At 47.0% G+C, this 17,079-nt stretch overlaps 1 protein-coding gene across 1 annotated transcript in view; it reads left to right on the top strand.

Annotated features, from left to right (window-relative positions):
• LOC137537707 (mucin-5AC-like) overlaps positions 1-16,560 on the top strand; it is a 535,576-nt gene extending 519,016 nt beyond the window's left edge. The window contains exon 35 of the mRNA XM_068259643.1: positions 16,546-16,560. The gene's annotated coding sequence lies outside the window, so the exon portion shown is untranslated. The remainder of the gene's footprint in view (positions 1-16,545) is intronic.
• The last annotated feature ends 519 nt before the right edge of the window (positions 16,561-17,079 follow it).

Genomic DNA, 17,079 nt, shown 5'->3' with positions numbered 1-17,079 from the left:
GTGGCAATATAGAGGACACGGGGGAGCGGCACTTAATGGCAGCACATAGGTAAACAGCGTGCTAGCGACAACCTGCATGTCGCTAGCACTGTGGTTTTTATTAAAGGGGACAGCAGAGCGCGGGGGGGGGGGGGGCTGGGGGAGCGCTGTACAGTAACAATGGCTGGTGATTACAGAGTCTCTGTAGGGAAATCTATACTCTTCAATCTCTTCTTAACAACTGACGTCTTGCTGTAAGTCCCACCCATAGACTCAGCCGAGATTTTCAACAAGGCGATACAGTTTTCACTGTTGGTAGAGTGAGCCATGACAGGAGATTTAAATAAACCTAGGGACTTCTTCGACTTCCCTAGTGTTTTCCACTAATTCTGCCATGTGGGCTAATGTCTACGTTTTCTGGAAATGTATAATGGGTTTGACAGTTATAGGAGTTGATTGGCAATGCTGCAAAGGACCCCCTGTCATAGATTCGCCTGAGCCACCTGCGCAATCGCACAAAATCGAACACACAAAGCATGATTCAGAGTATCCATTTAAGTCTTAGCATGTTTTTAAAAACAACCCAGTGTTTGCATCTGCCCAAGCCTCTGCTCTGGGGGAAATGGTTGTTTGTTTATTTTCCCCTAGAGAGAGGGCAATCAACTATTAAAGCAGATCCACCTCCCATTCCAACAGTAGGAAGAAAAAGGGAAAAATCGCTCGCTCAACTTGCAGGGCAGTGCCAGGACCAGGACAGCCACTCCAGAATCAGACTGTAACGATTGTGGAACTTTCCCCGTGATCAGCGCACAACGCGTGCGCTGACACGGCGGAAATCCTCCACAAGCGTATAATTTGCAGGAACCCAGCAAAAGGTGCTACGCACCCGTAGAGGGAAAATTCCTGTCGGCAGATGGGGACTGAGGAGACAGAACAGAAGAGATAGCTGGTAGCAACCGCTGCACCAGCTATACTCCAAGAACAGAGATCAGAACCATTTCCTGTCGACCACCGTAGGGACTGGACAATGGCAACAGGCAAGACAAGACAGAACAGGCAATACAGATAATACAATCCTAACTGCACTAGGGAAATCTGCCTAGCGCAGATTCAGGAATTACTCTAAGCTGAAGTTCAAACAGAGAGCAAGGCTGACACCCCACCAGGAGTGTTACATAGGACAAAATCCTTATGAACAGCGAAGCATTGTGGGAAAGACATAGTACTTATAGTACATGCCTTCAATGAATGTGGCCAGGCAATTTGCATGACAACATATGCAAATTCCTCTGCAAGCACAAGCAGCAAAACTGACAGAAGCTCTTCTTTCCAGAGTCCTGCAGCATGCAAACCTACACAATGGTCAAAAGGCTGGCTGCCTGCACAGGCAGCTGAGCAAATCATCACAGTACCCCCCCCTCCAGGGTCGAATTCCAGACGACCCTCAAAACTGCTATTAGCAACAGACTCAAACTGAAGACTCATGAAGGTCGGGGCAGCCCGACAAGGTCCAATTCCAGAGTCAGTCCACGAAACCGACCTCATCGGAAAAAGAAGCCACCGAAACATGCCCATCAGTACTACCAGTCTCAGAATAACACCCATCAGGACTGTGACCGCCAGAGAAGAAGCTATCGACACCCTCCAGACAATACCCACCACCTTCCAAGGAGCATCCGAAAATACCAAACCTGCCACAATACCTGTTCGAAGTGTCCCTTAAAACACAAAAGCCATCGTTGATCTTATCCAGGGGACCAAGCAAAATTTCTCCCGGAATCTCCCAGAACCTTTTGAAGCTCCACAGAGATCCCAAGAGGGCAGAACAATCACCAGGCTCACATGGAGAATTACCAAGAACCCCCATGGAACCAATGACAATTCCGGATTCAGAATTACGAGGACACCCATCAAGATCAAGACTTTCAGGGACCACTTCTGGGCATGCAAGCAGGCAGGCTAAATCAGAACATGTCTCCACCGAGGAAGCATCTGAATATGCTGGTAACCGAGGCACACTTGGCCTTTTTGGGTCACAGAGCACACTGGGGTACACCAGCACAGGAGAAACCTCAGGACATGTCGGGGAACTGCCAACCTCAGAGTCCGGCATGAGGAAACCAAAACCAGGACCGGGCAGAGAATCATCACGAGCATTGGTCTCAAGCACTGGACTTTCAAAGGAAGACTCGGATTCAAATTCGGAAATTTCTGTGACTGCAATATCATCATTGACTACACATGACTGAAGCTCCACCAGAGCTGAAAAGGTAGCCAGCAAGGCAGCAATGCCTACGGAAGAGGGCAACACCTCAGAAGGACTTGGGGGATTGGAGACATCTCCTACAAGTTCTGCACCCTTTGGGAGGAACTCGGGGACCTCCAGAACATCAAACAAGACCTCAGGAACAACATTTTTCAAGTTTTCTAGGAAGGATTCTGAACTATCCATGTTACAGGGCAGAACTGGAACTTTATTTTGTGGACAGGGCAGATGTCCCAGGAATGGTTCCACCATAACCTGAGACTGGATCTCATCATCATGAGGGGAATGTACAGGTATATTTACTGGAACACACACTGACTCCCTAACTTCATTCTCACTGTACCCAGAATTCTGTGTGGCAGTCAAACTAGCTTGTAACTCCAAAACTGCAGAAAAACAGGTAAAAATAGCAGCAATACCTAGACGAGCCTCTAGGGGCAGGGCAGGAGATATTGTACAAGGCAATATTGACTCATCCAGAGTACAGGGTGGAGAGTCAGAACTTCCCTCAGAGCAAGAAAGGGGCTCACAAACGTCAGTGTAAAAGGAAAACATGTTTTTATTCATGGTACAGGGCAGGTTCAGAGAAAGCGTCTCTGAATAAGGCAAAGAGGGTTCAGCATCAGATTCGCAAAACTGAAGCGCTGTCTCACTCTTAGATTCGGCTAACAATGTCAAATCCGAGGAATCAGAACGCAAAACCTGCGAATCAAAGTTCACTTTAGGTTGTGAAACTGACGCTTCTATAGCGCAAACCTCCGCGATCTGCTGAGCAGACTGCAAGGCATCTAGGACCGAAACGCTGGAGCAACTGTCCCCAGGCAACGGGCCCTTACAGGTGTGAACAGGGTGAGACAGAGACTCATTTGCAGAAGAAATGGCGACATCAACAGGATAAACTTTATTAGGCATAATAATTTTACTTTTGACGCTGCATAGTCGAGAAATTTTCCCCATAGCAGGGTCACAGACGGAAGATCTCAAAGATCTGTTTCTAAATGACAAAGGATCCCACACATCCTTGAGGAAACCGGCAGACTCATGCCGATCACAATCTGCAGGAACATCCGAGAAACAGGCATCAGATCGCACAGATTCAAACTGCACACTGTCAGGAGAGAATCCTTCAGGATTCACACAGGAATCAACCACAGCGGCACACTCATTCATTTCAGATTGCACAAAGTCAAGACTCTCATGCTTTACCCCAGAAAGGCAGGAACAATCATCCGACAACGATGTCTCTTTATTGGAATCAATTGGTTGGTGTGTGTGTGCAACTCATCCAAAATCGTTTGCCATACATAGATCACCAGATCCACATCATCCTTGTCACATTCATCGGAATCAATCAGAAGGTACATCGAATCGAGACAAGCATTCAAGACATTTTCGCTTTTTGCGATGTAAAAATCGCAAAAGGCTTTCCAATCAAAATGGAATTCTTCCAGCAAGGCCCCAATATCCCAGGAAGCAAATGGGGGTTCAAACAGGCCAGTATCCAAATAATCTCCATAGGGGTGGAGTTCAGGAACAAGAACAGATTTTTTTAACTGCTTTAATGTAGTGTGCGATCCTACCTATAGCAGGATCCACATAAGCTTTGGATTGGGGCAAAAAAGCCGGAGACGAAACAACATCATTACAAACATCAATAGGGAGTGTTTTATTCCAATGCTTGCGTTTTTTAGTTTTTTTCTTTTTCGCCACTTTGCATGTCTGCTGTTTAAAACCTGAAGTGGCAACAGACACATTGAACTGATTGTCATACTGAAAGGTTTTGCATGGAAGGGAAAGATCAGCTGACTTATCAGCAGCTACACACTCAATCAGAGCAGGTGGTAAGCCAGGCAGTTTAAACCAGTGAGAGAATATCTCTGCAAGCAACTGATACAGATTACCATTCCAAGAATTGATTTTTAACAGATTATATGCCCAGGTGAACAAATCGTCTTTTAAGAGCACATAGGCAAACAGAAGAGCCGACGTGGACGGATCAGAAATCTGAAAGGTGGGATTCAGGCAAAACCTCACACATTCAGAAAGAAATTCCGCCTTGGTCTCTGAATTAAACCTTTTAAAGCTCTTAAAGACACAGGACCCAAACTCGACAAAATCGTACAAATCGGAATTTCCGTCTACACTGGGGTTTTGGGTTGGGCTGTTCATACTGTAACGATTGTGGAACTTTCCCCGTGATCAGCGCACAACGCGTGCGCTGACACGGCGGAAATCCTCCACAAGCGTATAATTTGCAGGAACCCAGCAAAAGGTGCTACGCACCCGTAGAGGGAAAATTCCTGTCGGCAGATGGCGCTGGGGAGTGTAGAGGAACCAATCCTCTGTACCTCCACAAATGCCAGACAGGAATTGTACGAAACGCAGAACGCAATCGCAAGAGAGGCGAATGAGAATGAGCAAAGGGACAGGTTGTATGTGTGTGTGCCAATCCAGTCGCCACCCCGCAACCGCACACACACAACAGCAGATATGAAATAGGAACGCGATCGCGAGAGGTGCGATCGCCAGACGAGACACAAGGCAGATCAGAACAGAATACGAGGCTAGCAAAGGCACAGCAAATAATACAATGAGGAGATACGGAAAATAACAAATGCTAGCTAACCGCGAACACCGCACTCATTCGCAACAGTGCACGCGGTTATGCGCGGTCTCCACGTGATAAGCACAATAGAGACAAGCACGCCTAACTAACCATTAACAGACAAACATGAAACAGAGGACGCGAGCGCTTGCTTAACGGTTACCTCACCGAGCCTCCAGCAAGCGTAGCAGACAGACACACGAAAACAGGGACAAGCGAGAGATAGGATCCACAGCACTAGCGAAAAGTGGCTAGCGCAATCCAAGTACAGAGTAGCAGAACAGAAGGATCCCCAGCGCTAGCGAAAAGTGGCTAGCGCGATCCCAGAAGACAGAACAGAAGGATCCCCAGCGCTAGCGAAAAGTAGCTAGCGCGATCCCAGGAGACAGAACAGAAGGATCCCCAGCGCTAGCGAAAAGTAGCTAGCGCGATCCCAGGAGACAGAACAGAAGGATCCCCAGCGCTAGCAAAAAGTAGCTAGCGCGATCCCAGGAGACAGAACAGAAGAGATAGCTGGTAGCAACCGCTGCACCAGCTATACTCCAAGAACAGAGATCAGAACCATTTCCTGTCGACCACCGTAGGGACTGGACAATGGCAACAGGCAAGACAAGACAGAACAGGCATTACAGATAATACAATCCTAACTGCACTAGGGAAATCTGCCTAGCGCAGATTCAGGAATTACTCTAAGCTGATGTTCAAACAGAGAGCAAGGCTGACACCCCACCAGGAGTGTTACATAGGACGAAATCCTTATGAACAGCGAAGCATTGTGGGAAAGACATAGTACTTATAGTACACGCCTCCAATGAATGTGGCCAGGCAATTTGCATGACAACATATGCAAATTCCTCTGCAAGCACAAGCTGCAAAACTGACAGAAGCTCTTCTTTCCAGAGTCCTGTAGCATGCAAACCTACACAATGGTCAAAAGGCTGGCTGCCTGCACAGGCAGCTGAGCAAATCATCACACAGACATAAAAACGAAAGGATGTCCGCACAGTGCCCCTAAGATCAAGCTCCTTTATTCATGGACGTATCCAAAAGTCATCACATGGTATCACCAGCTTGACATGTTTTGGACCTGCTGGTCCTTAACCACTTTACCCCCGCGCGTACGGATTTCTCCGCCCCTTTTTTCATCCTTTCACCCCCAGGGACGGAGAAATCCGTACTCTGCGCACTCCCGCCGCTGTCCGCGCTCCCGCTCGTAAACACGCCGCCCGCCGCTAGTAAACACGCCGCCGCCCGCTCGCCCAGAGATCAACGAACGGGAAAATACATTCCCGTTCGTTGATCTCAGCCCCGCAATGATCTGCTGCCGCTCGGCTGAGCGGCGCGATCATTGTGAAAAAATAACAAAGTTCCAGCCTCTTTCTACTTCCTGCAAGAGTCCGGAAGGACGCTTGCAGGTCGTATGAAACAAATTGGTAATGTTGCCATCTTGTGGCCAAATAGTAAAACTACACCCTAACCATTTTTTACACACAAATAAACTTTTTTTACACAAAAAATTAACTCCTTACCTCCCACACTCCCCAATTTTTTTTTTTTTGTAATTAAAAAAAAAAATAAAAAATTTACAATTAAAAAAAAATACATAAATAGTTACCTTAGGGACTGAACTTTTTAAATATTTATGTCAAGAGGGTATAACACTGTTACTTTATAAACTATGGGCTTGTAATTAGAGATGGACGCAAAACTGAAAAAAATGCACCTTTATTTCCAACTAAAATATTGGCGGCAAACATTGTGATAGGGACATAATTTAAACGGTTTTATAACCGGGATAAATAGGCATATACATTTAATGGGTTTTAGTTACAGTAGCATGCATTATTTAAAAACTATAAAGGCCGAAAACTGAAAAATAATATTTTTTTTCCCACATTTTTTCCTATTTTCCCATTAAAACACATTTAGAATAAAATAATTCTTGGCATAGTGTCCCACCTAAAGAAAGCCTAATTGGTGGCAAAAAAAACAAGATATAGTTCATTTCATTGCGATAAGTAATGATAAAATTATAGACGAATGAATGGAAGGAGCGCTGAAAGGTGAAAATTGCTCTGGTGGTCAGGGGGTAAAACCCCTCAGTTGGGAAGTGGTTAATCATAGCTAGAATTAATACAACACAAAAGGCCCTTATATACCCTCCTCCTGTGCAGTGTGTGGTTCCCAGAATCCAAGGACACACCCATATCTCCACATGCAGGAAGATATTCGCAATACAAAATAGCCAGCATAGATATTGGCAGTTGTTACACAAATGCATATTTTGTTGCAGAGACCATTTAAAAAGCATAACATACAGAGTTCCTCCCAACCCTAATGTAGCAACCATGAGCATCAAATATAAACAATTATACATAAAAGACTAGTATAAATAAAAACATAAGAGCAGCATAAGTAGCAAAACCGGGTATCATGTTACTAGTGCCAGGTGCCAGCGGGAGTTCAAACCTTTAGGGAGTCTCGTACCCAGCCTAAAAATCCACAAAGCCTCGCGGCCCATAAGCCGTTTGGTTGTATTCCTTCCTCTCTGGGCAGGCGAGACCCTCTCCAACCTGTGAAAAGAAAAAGAGGACCTGTCACCTTGATGTGCCTGGCGAAAATGTCTCGCCACGTTGGAAATGTTAGTACTGAGCCAACCCGGACCACAATAATGTTCCCCTATTCTGGCGCGTAAAGGTCTTGTGGTGCAGCCCACATACTGTAGGGCACAGTCACCACAAGTAATGAGATATACTACATTTGACGTCCCGCAATTAATAAATTGCTTGATGGGGAATCTACGCCCGTTTGAGACCGACCTGGCCACCCGAGTTCGTGTATGTACCCTACAGTAGTGACATGTCCTTACTCCACATCCGTATGAGCCAAGCAAATTCAGACGACCTGGTTCAGGATTCATCAGCTGGTGGTGATATGTGATGACTTTTGGATACGTCCATGATTAAAGGAGCTTGATCTTAGGGGCACTGTGCAGACATCCTTTCGTTTTCACATTCCAACACTAATAGCTAAGCCAGAAAAGGAAACCCATCATAAAACCATAAATGCCAAAGAGACATTCACCAGGCCTGTCCTTCGGAAGCTCAAAGCCAGTGTCCCCTAATTCAACTTTGAGATATATTATTCCACATGATGCCAAAATTTGAAGAATATTTCGGAACCTCTTGGGCACAGTCATTCACGATTCACAGTGTGTAATACGACAAAGTCAATACACCTTTTAGGATGTTAATGGTTCGTATAGCTGATTCACACCCTGAGATATCAATTCCCTGAGATATCAATTCTCTAGACAGAGAAGATGGTAAAACAAGCATGATTGATATCTATAGGTTCAGTGCATGATTACAGAATCAAAAACATAGTTTTCTTATATCCTCTTCGGATATCCACAGAGTTATGGCATAATTGGAGAAAATGCCAAACTCTCTCCCTAATGCAAGGGTCCAGACTCAGCCTAAGGTCGGATTGCTGCGGGGTGGGAGGGGGGATCTTCTCTGGTTACCATCTCCACCCTCCAGTGGAGAGAGGGTTAAATTGCTGGACACAGGCCATTAGAGATGTCGCGAACCTCCACGAAAGGTTCGGTTCGCGAAAAAGTTCGCGAACCGCAATACACTTCAATGGGGAGGCGAACTTTAAAAATGTAAAAAAATTCTACCGGCTGCAATAATGATAGAAAACATGTTTCAAGGACTCTAATACCTGGAGGCCCTCCCTCCCTCCTCCTCCAAGCAAGGTCCTTATGCCATTTCACTCACTTGTCTGCCTACTCTAATTAGTTAAGGGACAGCTGCTTCCCTCCACCCGCCACCCTCTACCCTCCACCCTGCACCCTCCACCCTCCACCCTCTACCCTCCACCCGCTACCCTCCACCCTCCACCTTATACCCTCCACCCTTCACCTTATACCCTCCACCCTCCACCCTCTACCCTCCACCCATGCACACCCTTGTGGTGGGCAAGTCACCCTAACCGCTGTACCACAACAGTAGTAACTGAAGTTGGCCTAGCATTTACTATTTATGCTCAATGCAATAGAAACATTAGGTTGCTTAAAGGGAACCTTAACTGAGAGTGATATGGATGTTTCCTGTTAAACAATACCAGTTGCCTGGCAGTCCAGCTGATCTCTGTGACTGCAATAGTGGCTGAATCACACCCTGAAACAAGCATGCAGCTAATCCAGTCTGACTTCAGTCAGAGCACCTGATCTGCTTGTTCAGGGGCTGTGGCTAAAAGTATTAGAGACACAGGATCAGCAGGCGATTCAGGCAACTGGTATTATTTTAAAAGGAAAAATCCATATCCTTCATCGTTTAGGTTCCCTTTAAGGATTTGTAGCATAAAAGCCAACTCACTTTGGCTGGGATTTGAACCCAGGTCTCACTGTGTGGTGGGCAAGTCACCCTAACCGCTGTACCACAACAGTAGTAACTGAAGTTGGCCTAGCATTTACCATTTATGCTCAATGCAATAGAAACATTAAGTTGCTTAAAGGGAACCTTAACTGAGAGTGATATGGATGTTTCCTGTTATTTATTTATTTATTTGTTGTATTTATAAAGCGCCAACATATTACGCAGCGCTGGACATTAATTTAGGTTACAGACAATATTTAGGGGTGACAAACAGCAATATGACAATACAGGAATACAAGAAAACCAGATCACACAGCACAGTATGAGTACAAGGTAATGCTTAGTCAGTCACTGGATGGGAGCATGGAGTTAGGCAAGTTAGGTTCACTCAAATGCATAGCATGGGTGCACAGTAATAGAGGTGCATGATCAGGTAGGACACAAAAGGAGTGAGGACCCTGCCCAAAGGCTTACAATCTAGAGGGAGAGGTAGGGACACGAGAGGTAGGGGACCAGAGTTCGGCTGGGTTTAGAGCAATAGTGAGGGGTGGTAGGCAAGAGTGAAAAGGTGAGTTTTGAGGGCCTTCTTGAAGGTGTTGAAGGAGGGGGTTGCCCTAATGGGTGGAGGTAGGGAGTTCCATAGTGTCGGAGCGGCTCTTGAGAAGTCTTGGAGGCGTGCATGGGACTGGGTGATGCGGGGGACGGTCAGGCGAAGTTCATTGGAGGAGCGGAGTGAGCGGCTTGGTGTGTATCTCTGAGTAAGATCAGAAATGTAGGTTGGACAGGTTTTGTGGATGGATTTGTAGGTCAGACACAATATCTTGAATCTGATTCTGGACTGGATAGGAAGCCAGTGGAGGGATTCACGGAGGGGAGTCGCCCTGGTGGAGCGATGGGAGGAGTGGATAATTCTGGCAGCCGCATTCATGATGGACTGCAGTGGGGCTATTCGGGTCTTAGGGAGTCCAGACAGAAGGGCATTGCAGTAGTCGAGGCGGGAAATTATGAGGGCATGGATGAGGAGTTTGGTGGTGGCAGGGGTCAGGAAAGGGTGAATCTTACAGATGTTACGAAGGTGGAAGTTGCAGGACTTTGTGAGGTTTTGGATGTGGGGAGTGAAGGAGAGTGCGGAGTCCAGGGTGACACCCAGACAGCGGGCTTGAGAGGTAGGGTGAATAGTAGTGTGGTTAACAGTGACCTGCACATCTGGGAGGTCCAGGGATGACCGGGGTGGGAAGATCATAAATTCCGTTTTGTCTAGATTTAGTTTTAGGAACCTAGCGGACATCCAGGAGGAGATGGCAGATAGGCAGGAGGAGACCTTGTCCATGGTAGTGGTGGATATGTCAGGGGTGTGGAGATAGATTTGGGTGTCATCTGCATACAGATGATAGTTAAAACCCATGGAGGAGATAACCTTGCCAATGGAGGATGTGTATAGGGAGAACAGTAGGGGGCCAAGGACCGAGCCTTGGGGGACTCCCACTGAGAGGTGGTTGGGGGTGGACGAGGACTCATTGAAGGAGGTCGTGAAGGAGCGGTTGGAGAGGTAGGATGAAAGCCAGGTCAGGGCGAGATCGTGAATGCCCATGGATTGGAGGGACTGGAGGAGTAGGGGATGATCTACTGTATCAAAAGCTGCTGAAAGGTCAAGGAGGAGGAGAATGGTGTATTTACCTTCAGCTTTAGCTAAGGCAAGGTCATTGACCACTTTGGTGAGAGCCGTTTCGGTTGAGTGGGCAGGCCGAAATCCAGATTGCAGTGGGTCTAGTAGTGAGTTGGCATTGAGGTACTGGGTCAGGCGTTTGTGAACCAGACGCTCAAGGAGTTTTGAGGCGAAGGGGAGGAGGGAGATCGGGCGGTAGTTGGAGGGTAGCGAGGGGTCGAGGGCGGGTTTCTTGAGCAGAGGCAGTACAGTGGCCTGCTTGAAGTCTGAGGGGAAGGTGCCTGTGGATAGGGAGAGGTTAAACATGGTAGTGAGGACTGGAGCCAGATCCGTGAAGTGAGGCTGAAGTAGATCAGAAGGGATAGGGTCAAGGGGGGAGGTAGTGGTATGGGAAGTCTGCAGTAGGTGGTTGACCTCCTCAGTGGTAGTAGGAGTGAAGGAGGTGAGGGGAGGATAGGGTGGTGAAGGAGTAGGTTGTGAGCAGGTGGGAGGTGAAGATTGAAGATTGGATATTTCCTGACGGATGGAGACTATTTTGTTGGTGAAGTGGGTGGCTAAATCTGTGGCAGAGAGGGAGGAAACAGAAGGTGGGGGGGTGGGTTTAAGCAGGGAGTTGAAGGTGCTAAAAAGACGCCGGGGATTGGAAGCTTGTGCTGCGATGAGCTTGGTAAAGTATTCCTGCTTCGCATGAGCAAGGGCAGTGTGGAACTGCTGCAGGTTAGTCTTGTACTGTAGGAAATCCTGGTTTAGTCGAGTTTTCCGCCATTTTCGTTCAGTGGCGCGTGTTTCCCTCAGGAGGTTGCGAGTATGGGTAGTGCGCCAGGGCTGGGGGTTAGGGGGTCGGTTGCGGCGGAATATTGGTGGAGCAGCTTTCTCTAGGGCTGATGAGAGAATTTGGTGATACTGAGCTGCAGCAAGATTCCTGTTAAACAATACCAGTTGCCTGGCAGTCCAGCTGATCTCTGTGACTGCAATAGTGGCTGAATCACACCCTGAAACAAGCATGCAGCTAATCCAGTCTGACTTCAGTCAGAGCACCTGATCTGCATGCTTGTTCAGGGGCTGTGGCTAAATGTATTAGAGACACAGGATCAGCAGGCGATTTTAAAAGGAAAAATCCATATCCTTCACCGTTTAGGTTACCTTAAGGATTTGTAGCATAAAAGCCAACTCACATTGGCTGAGATTTGAACCCAGGTCTCACTGTGTGGTGGGCAAGCACCCTAACCGCTGGACCACACCAGTACTAACTGAAGCTAGCCTAGCATTTACCATTTATGCTCAATACAAGAGAAAAAGTAGACAAGACAACATTTATATCACGCTTTTCTCCTGGCGGACTCAAAGCACCAGAGCTGCAGCCACTAGGGCATGCTCTATAGGCAGTAGTAGTGTTAGGAAGACTTGCCTAAGGTCTCCTGAATAGGTGCTGGCTTTCTGAACAGACAGAGCCGAGATTCGAACCCTTGTCTCCTGTGTCAGAGGCAGAGCACTTAAGCATTACACCATCCAGACATTACTTACTAGTGGCTGCAGCCCCGGACGCTTTGAGTACGCCAGGAGAAAAGCGTGATATAAATGTTATTTGTCTTGTCTACTTTTTCTTTTGTATTGAGCATAAATGGTAAATGCTAGGCTAGCTTCAGTTACTACTGTTGTGGTACAGCGGTTAGGGTGCTTGCCCACCACACAGAGAGACCCGGGTTCAAACCCCAGCCAATGTTAGTTGGCTTTTATGCTACAAATCCTTAAGGGGAACCTAAACGGTGAAGGATATGGATTTTTCATTTTAAAATAATACCAGTTGCCTGAATCGCCTGCTGATCCTGTGTCTCTAATACTTTTAGCCACAGCCCCTGAACAAGCATGCAGATCAGGTGCTCTGACTGAAGTCAGACTGGATTAGCTGCATGTTTGTTTCATGGTGTGATTCAGCCACTATTGCAGTCAAAGAGATCAGCTGGACTGCCAGGCAACTGGTATTGTTTAACAGGAAACATCCATATAACTCTCAGTTAAGGTTCCCTTTAAATAGAACCAGAGAGGAAGCACCCTCATGTATTTTATTACATTTATCAGTGGGAACATGACAGTAAACACCTACCCTGCTTTTAGTTTTATTCTTCTCAGTCTAATCTATCTGTTATCAACTGTGATAAGAATCCACCGACTATTCAGTCGAGGTTTGACCTGGAATCATTATAGCTGAGTCACTCTTCTGTGAAGTCTTTTCAAGCCCAAGCCTTCCCCCTCCTGGCTCAAATTTCATGCTTTACATACTGAGAGCTGTGATGATATGGGAGGGGCTGATGCTGCAGGAAAAATCTCTGTCTAACAGACAAGTGTGGCTGTGTGATCTGTGTGCTCTGTGTGTGCAGCCTGTCATTATTATCTACTGTATGCAGTTTCATTACTATGAGAGACACTTCCTACAGGCAGCCACAAAGCATACCAGAATAATAAAGTTGAAAGCACACAGATGAAAGCCTACAGCAGCCCTGCTTGTCTATAGTCTCATATAGCCTAGACAGCACATGCAGAACACCTCATAACCTGGTAGCAAAAGGAATATGAGCCGGCGGCCATATTGGATATTTCCTGGAGCAATAATGGATAAAAAGCACTCAAAAAGGCACACCAGAGTGGCGAAATTATCGGGTAGAGCATTTATTCTTTACAAGCTATCAACTGATATGTTTATTTTGTGTGAATCGTTCATCTCTGGTTCCCTTTAAGCAACCTAATGTTTCTATTGCATTGATCATCAATAGTAAATGCTAGGCCAACTTCAGTTACTACTGTTGTGGTACAGCGGTTAGGGTGACTTGCCTACCACACAGTGAGACCCGGGTTCAAATCCCAGCCAATGTGAGTTGGCTTTTATGCTACAAATCCTTAAAGGGAACCTAAACGGTGAAGGATATGGATTTTTCCTTTTAAAATAATACCAGTTGCCTGAATCACCTGCTGATCCTGTGTCTCTAATACTTTTAGCCACAGCCCCTGAACACGCAGATCAGGTGCTCTGACTGAAGTCAGACTGGATTAGGGAGGATGGTGGAGGAGGGAGGAGGGTGGAGAGAGGAAGGTGGAGGGAGGAGGGTGGAGGAGGGAGGAGGGTGGAGTAAGGAGCAAGGAGGGAGGAGTGAGGAGGGTGGAGGGTGGAGGGAGGAGGGTGGAGGGAGAAGGGTGGAGGTAGGAGGGTGGAGGAGGGAGAAGGGAGGAGGGTGGAGGGAGGAGGGTGGAGGGAGAAGGGAGGAGGGTGGAGGGAGAAGGGTGGAGGGTGGTGGAGGGAGGAAGGAGGGTGGAGGGAGAAGAGAGGAGGGTGGAGGAAGGAGGGAGGGTGGAGGAGGGTGGAGGGAGGAGGGTGGAGGGAGAAGGGAGGAGGGTGGAGGGTGGAGGGAGCAGGGTGGAGGAGGGAGGGTGGAGGGAGAAGGGTGGAGGAGGGAGGAGGGAGGGTGGAGGAGGGTGGAGGGAGGAGGGAGAAGGGAGGGTGGAGGAAGGAGGGTGGAGGGAGGAGGGTGGAGGAGCGAGGAGGGTGAAGGGAGGAGGGTGGAGGGAGGAGGAGGGTGGAGGGAGGAGAGAGGAGTGTGGAGGGAGGAGGGTGGAGGGTGGGTGGAGGAGGGTGAAGGGAGGAGGGTGGAGGGAGGAGGGTGGAGGGAGGAGGGTGAAGGGAGGAGGGTGGAATGTGGAGCAGGGTGGAGGGAGGAGGGTGGAGGGAGGGTGGAGGAGGGAGGAGGGTGGAGGTAGGAGGGTGGAGGAGGGTGGAGGGAAAAGGGAGGAGGATGGAGGGAGGGTGGTGGAGGGTGGAGGGAGGAGGGTGGAGAGAGGAGGGTGGAGGAGGGAGGAGGGTGGAGGAGGGAGGAGGTGAGGGTGGAGGAGGGAGGAGAGAGGAGGGTGGAGGGAGGAGGGAAGCAGCTGTCCCTTAATTAATTAGTGTAGGCAGACAAGTGAGTGAAATGGCATAAGGACCTTGCTTGGAGGAGGGAGGGGGGGTGAGCCTCGAGCAGTGTGTTTGGCAATAATGTGCCTGCTGACTGTGATGTAGAGGTTCAAAGTTTTGCTCAATAGAGCATTATGGGGCGAATCGAACTTCCGCAAAAGTTTGCCTGCTGCAGGCGAACGCGAACCCCCAAAGTTCTCCTGGAACCGTTCGCCGGCGAACAGTTCGCTACATCTCTACAGGCCATCAGGGTGTCCTTCTTTTGCCCATCCATATACCATCAAGGATTTGGGTATTTACCATTCGACTATTACCCACAGAACTTGCTAACTTCTGTTTTGGACTTACAATTTTAAAGTACAAGGTAATTGTACAGACTGCCTCTGACATTATCCAGTGATTTTCACTTTAAATCCCTATTATTTTACTATATCAGTCCGTTCGTTTTCTATATTCATATTATGCATTATTTTCCTATAAAACAAACGACTAAAAATTGTTTGTCTACATGCTTGTTCTCAACAGCTTTGCAAAGAGTTCTCTGTTTTGTAAGAGAATGTTATCATAACAGTTTTTATTGATATTGTTATATTTTGCTATCTCTAGAAAGGATGTTAAATTAACCCTTTTTCTTACAGGATTAGCTAGACGTAGATTTGTGTATTCGCAAGCTAAAATGCGAATTGGTGGCAGCAACCCGATCTCTATATGAGATTGCAGATTGTTTCAATTGTAAGTACAATTAAAATCATATTATGCGTGGACTCACCTACCAATCCAAAAGATTACTTTGCCTGCAGTGTTGAATGTCTGCTGGATTCCCTCAGGGTCTGAGGCTAAATGGTAAACTGTGGCAAAGGTAACAGTAATTGGTGGGTGACGTCACTCACATAGCTTCTTTCTGGGGGTAGCGTTGTTGTCACAGTATTTTTTTTCCTGCCTTGTATGGAGCTGACTATATTAATTTTCTTGGAAAGCAGTCTGTGCAGATAGCGAGCCAAGTTCCCCACAGTATATAATGAGTGATACTGATTCATAATGTACTGACTTGCACGTGGGACAATGCGTATATAAATCAGGCATACAGCATCGAAGCAGGTTATTTCAACATGCAGCGCTGTGCACCGCAGCTGGGCACCGTCATAGCAGGAATGCTATGATGTGCACCACGCCTAGCGGTAATCCGGGGCTCTGGTGGCTGCCAGACCCTGAATTACATCTCCCTCCGAGTTGCGACAACTCGGAGGGGGAATAGTATTTAATGCTACCTCGGACTTTAGCGGCAGCAGAGAGAATCATCATTCAGCTCTCCCCATGCTGAACTGAGCAGCGCCCAGGCAATATGTACTCTACAGTACAGTGCTGCTCACTGAATCATTCCAAGAAAGAGGTAAGTCACAGAAAGGATTATGATAAGAGCAGTGGCAGTGAAAATATTAATTATTACCACCCCTTGTCTCCCACAATTTTTTTACATTACCATTATTCTCCTCTTCTACTAGTTAAGAAAATGATATCACCTTTACTCTGCTGGGTGAAAAACTCCTTGTATTTTTCTTTTGACCTCAATGTACATTTTTTTGCACAGTGGAGTGCACACTTTTCTTTTCAGCTTCTTTTTCTCTTCCCCACAGCTTGTAAGTATCTATGAAGAACATTTACAAAAATTATTATACACTAATAATTGTGAAAGATTTTCTTTAGATGACAACACCACCTTACATCAACTGTTTCAATGCCACTTGCTCTGAAAATGGGACCCTTCAAATTTTCAAACCAAAATGCCCACCAGTGAAAATGATCACATGTGACCCAGGGAACAAACTCATAAAGGTCTATGAAGAAGATGGCTGTTGTTTTCACCTAGAATGTCGACATACTGGTAAGTAATTTTCATATTGGCTAGAACAGTTTATGGATTTATAGGTTTGCCAGCCTGATAAACCTTTTTTTGGTTGCCATACAAATTAATTGGGCAGCATGGTGACGTAGTAGTTAGCACTTTCGCCTTGCAGCTCTGAGTCCCTGGTTTGAACCCCAGCCAGGGCACAATCTGCATAGAGTTTGTATATTCTCTCTGTGTCCGTGTGGGTTTCCTCTGGGCACTCTTGTTTCCTCCCACACCCCAAAACCATACAGATAAGTTAATTGGCCCTAAACTACAGTACATACACTACACATACATAGACATAAGACTATGGTAGGGATTAGATTGTGCACTCCTCTGAGAGGCAGTTA

This window comes from Hyperolius riggenbachi, chromosome 11 (genome assembly GCF_040937935.1).
Source record: "Hyperolius riggenbachi isolate aHypRig1 chromosome 11, aHypRig1.pri, whole genome shotgun sequence".
Taxonomy (NCBI): domain Eukaryota; kingdom Metazoa; phylum Chordata; class Amphibia; order Anura; family Hyperoliidae; genus Hyperolius; species Hyperolius riggenbachi.
This window is presented reverse-complemented; position numbering and strand designations above follow the sequence as displayed.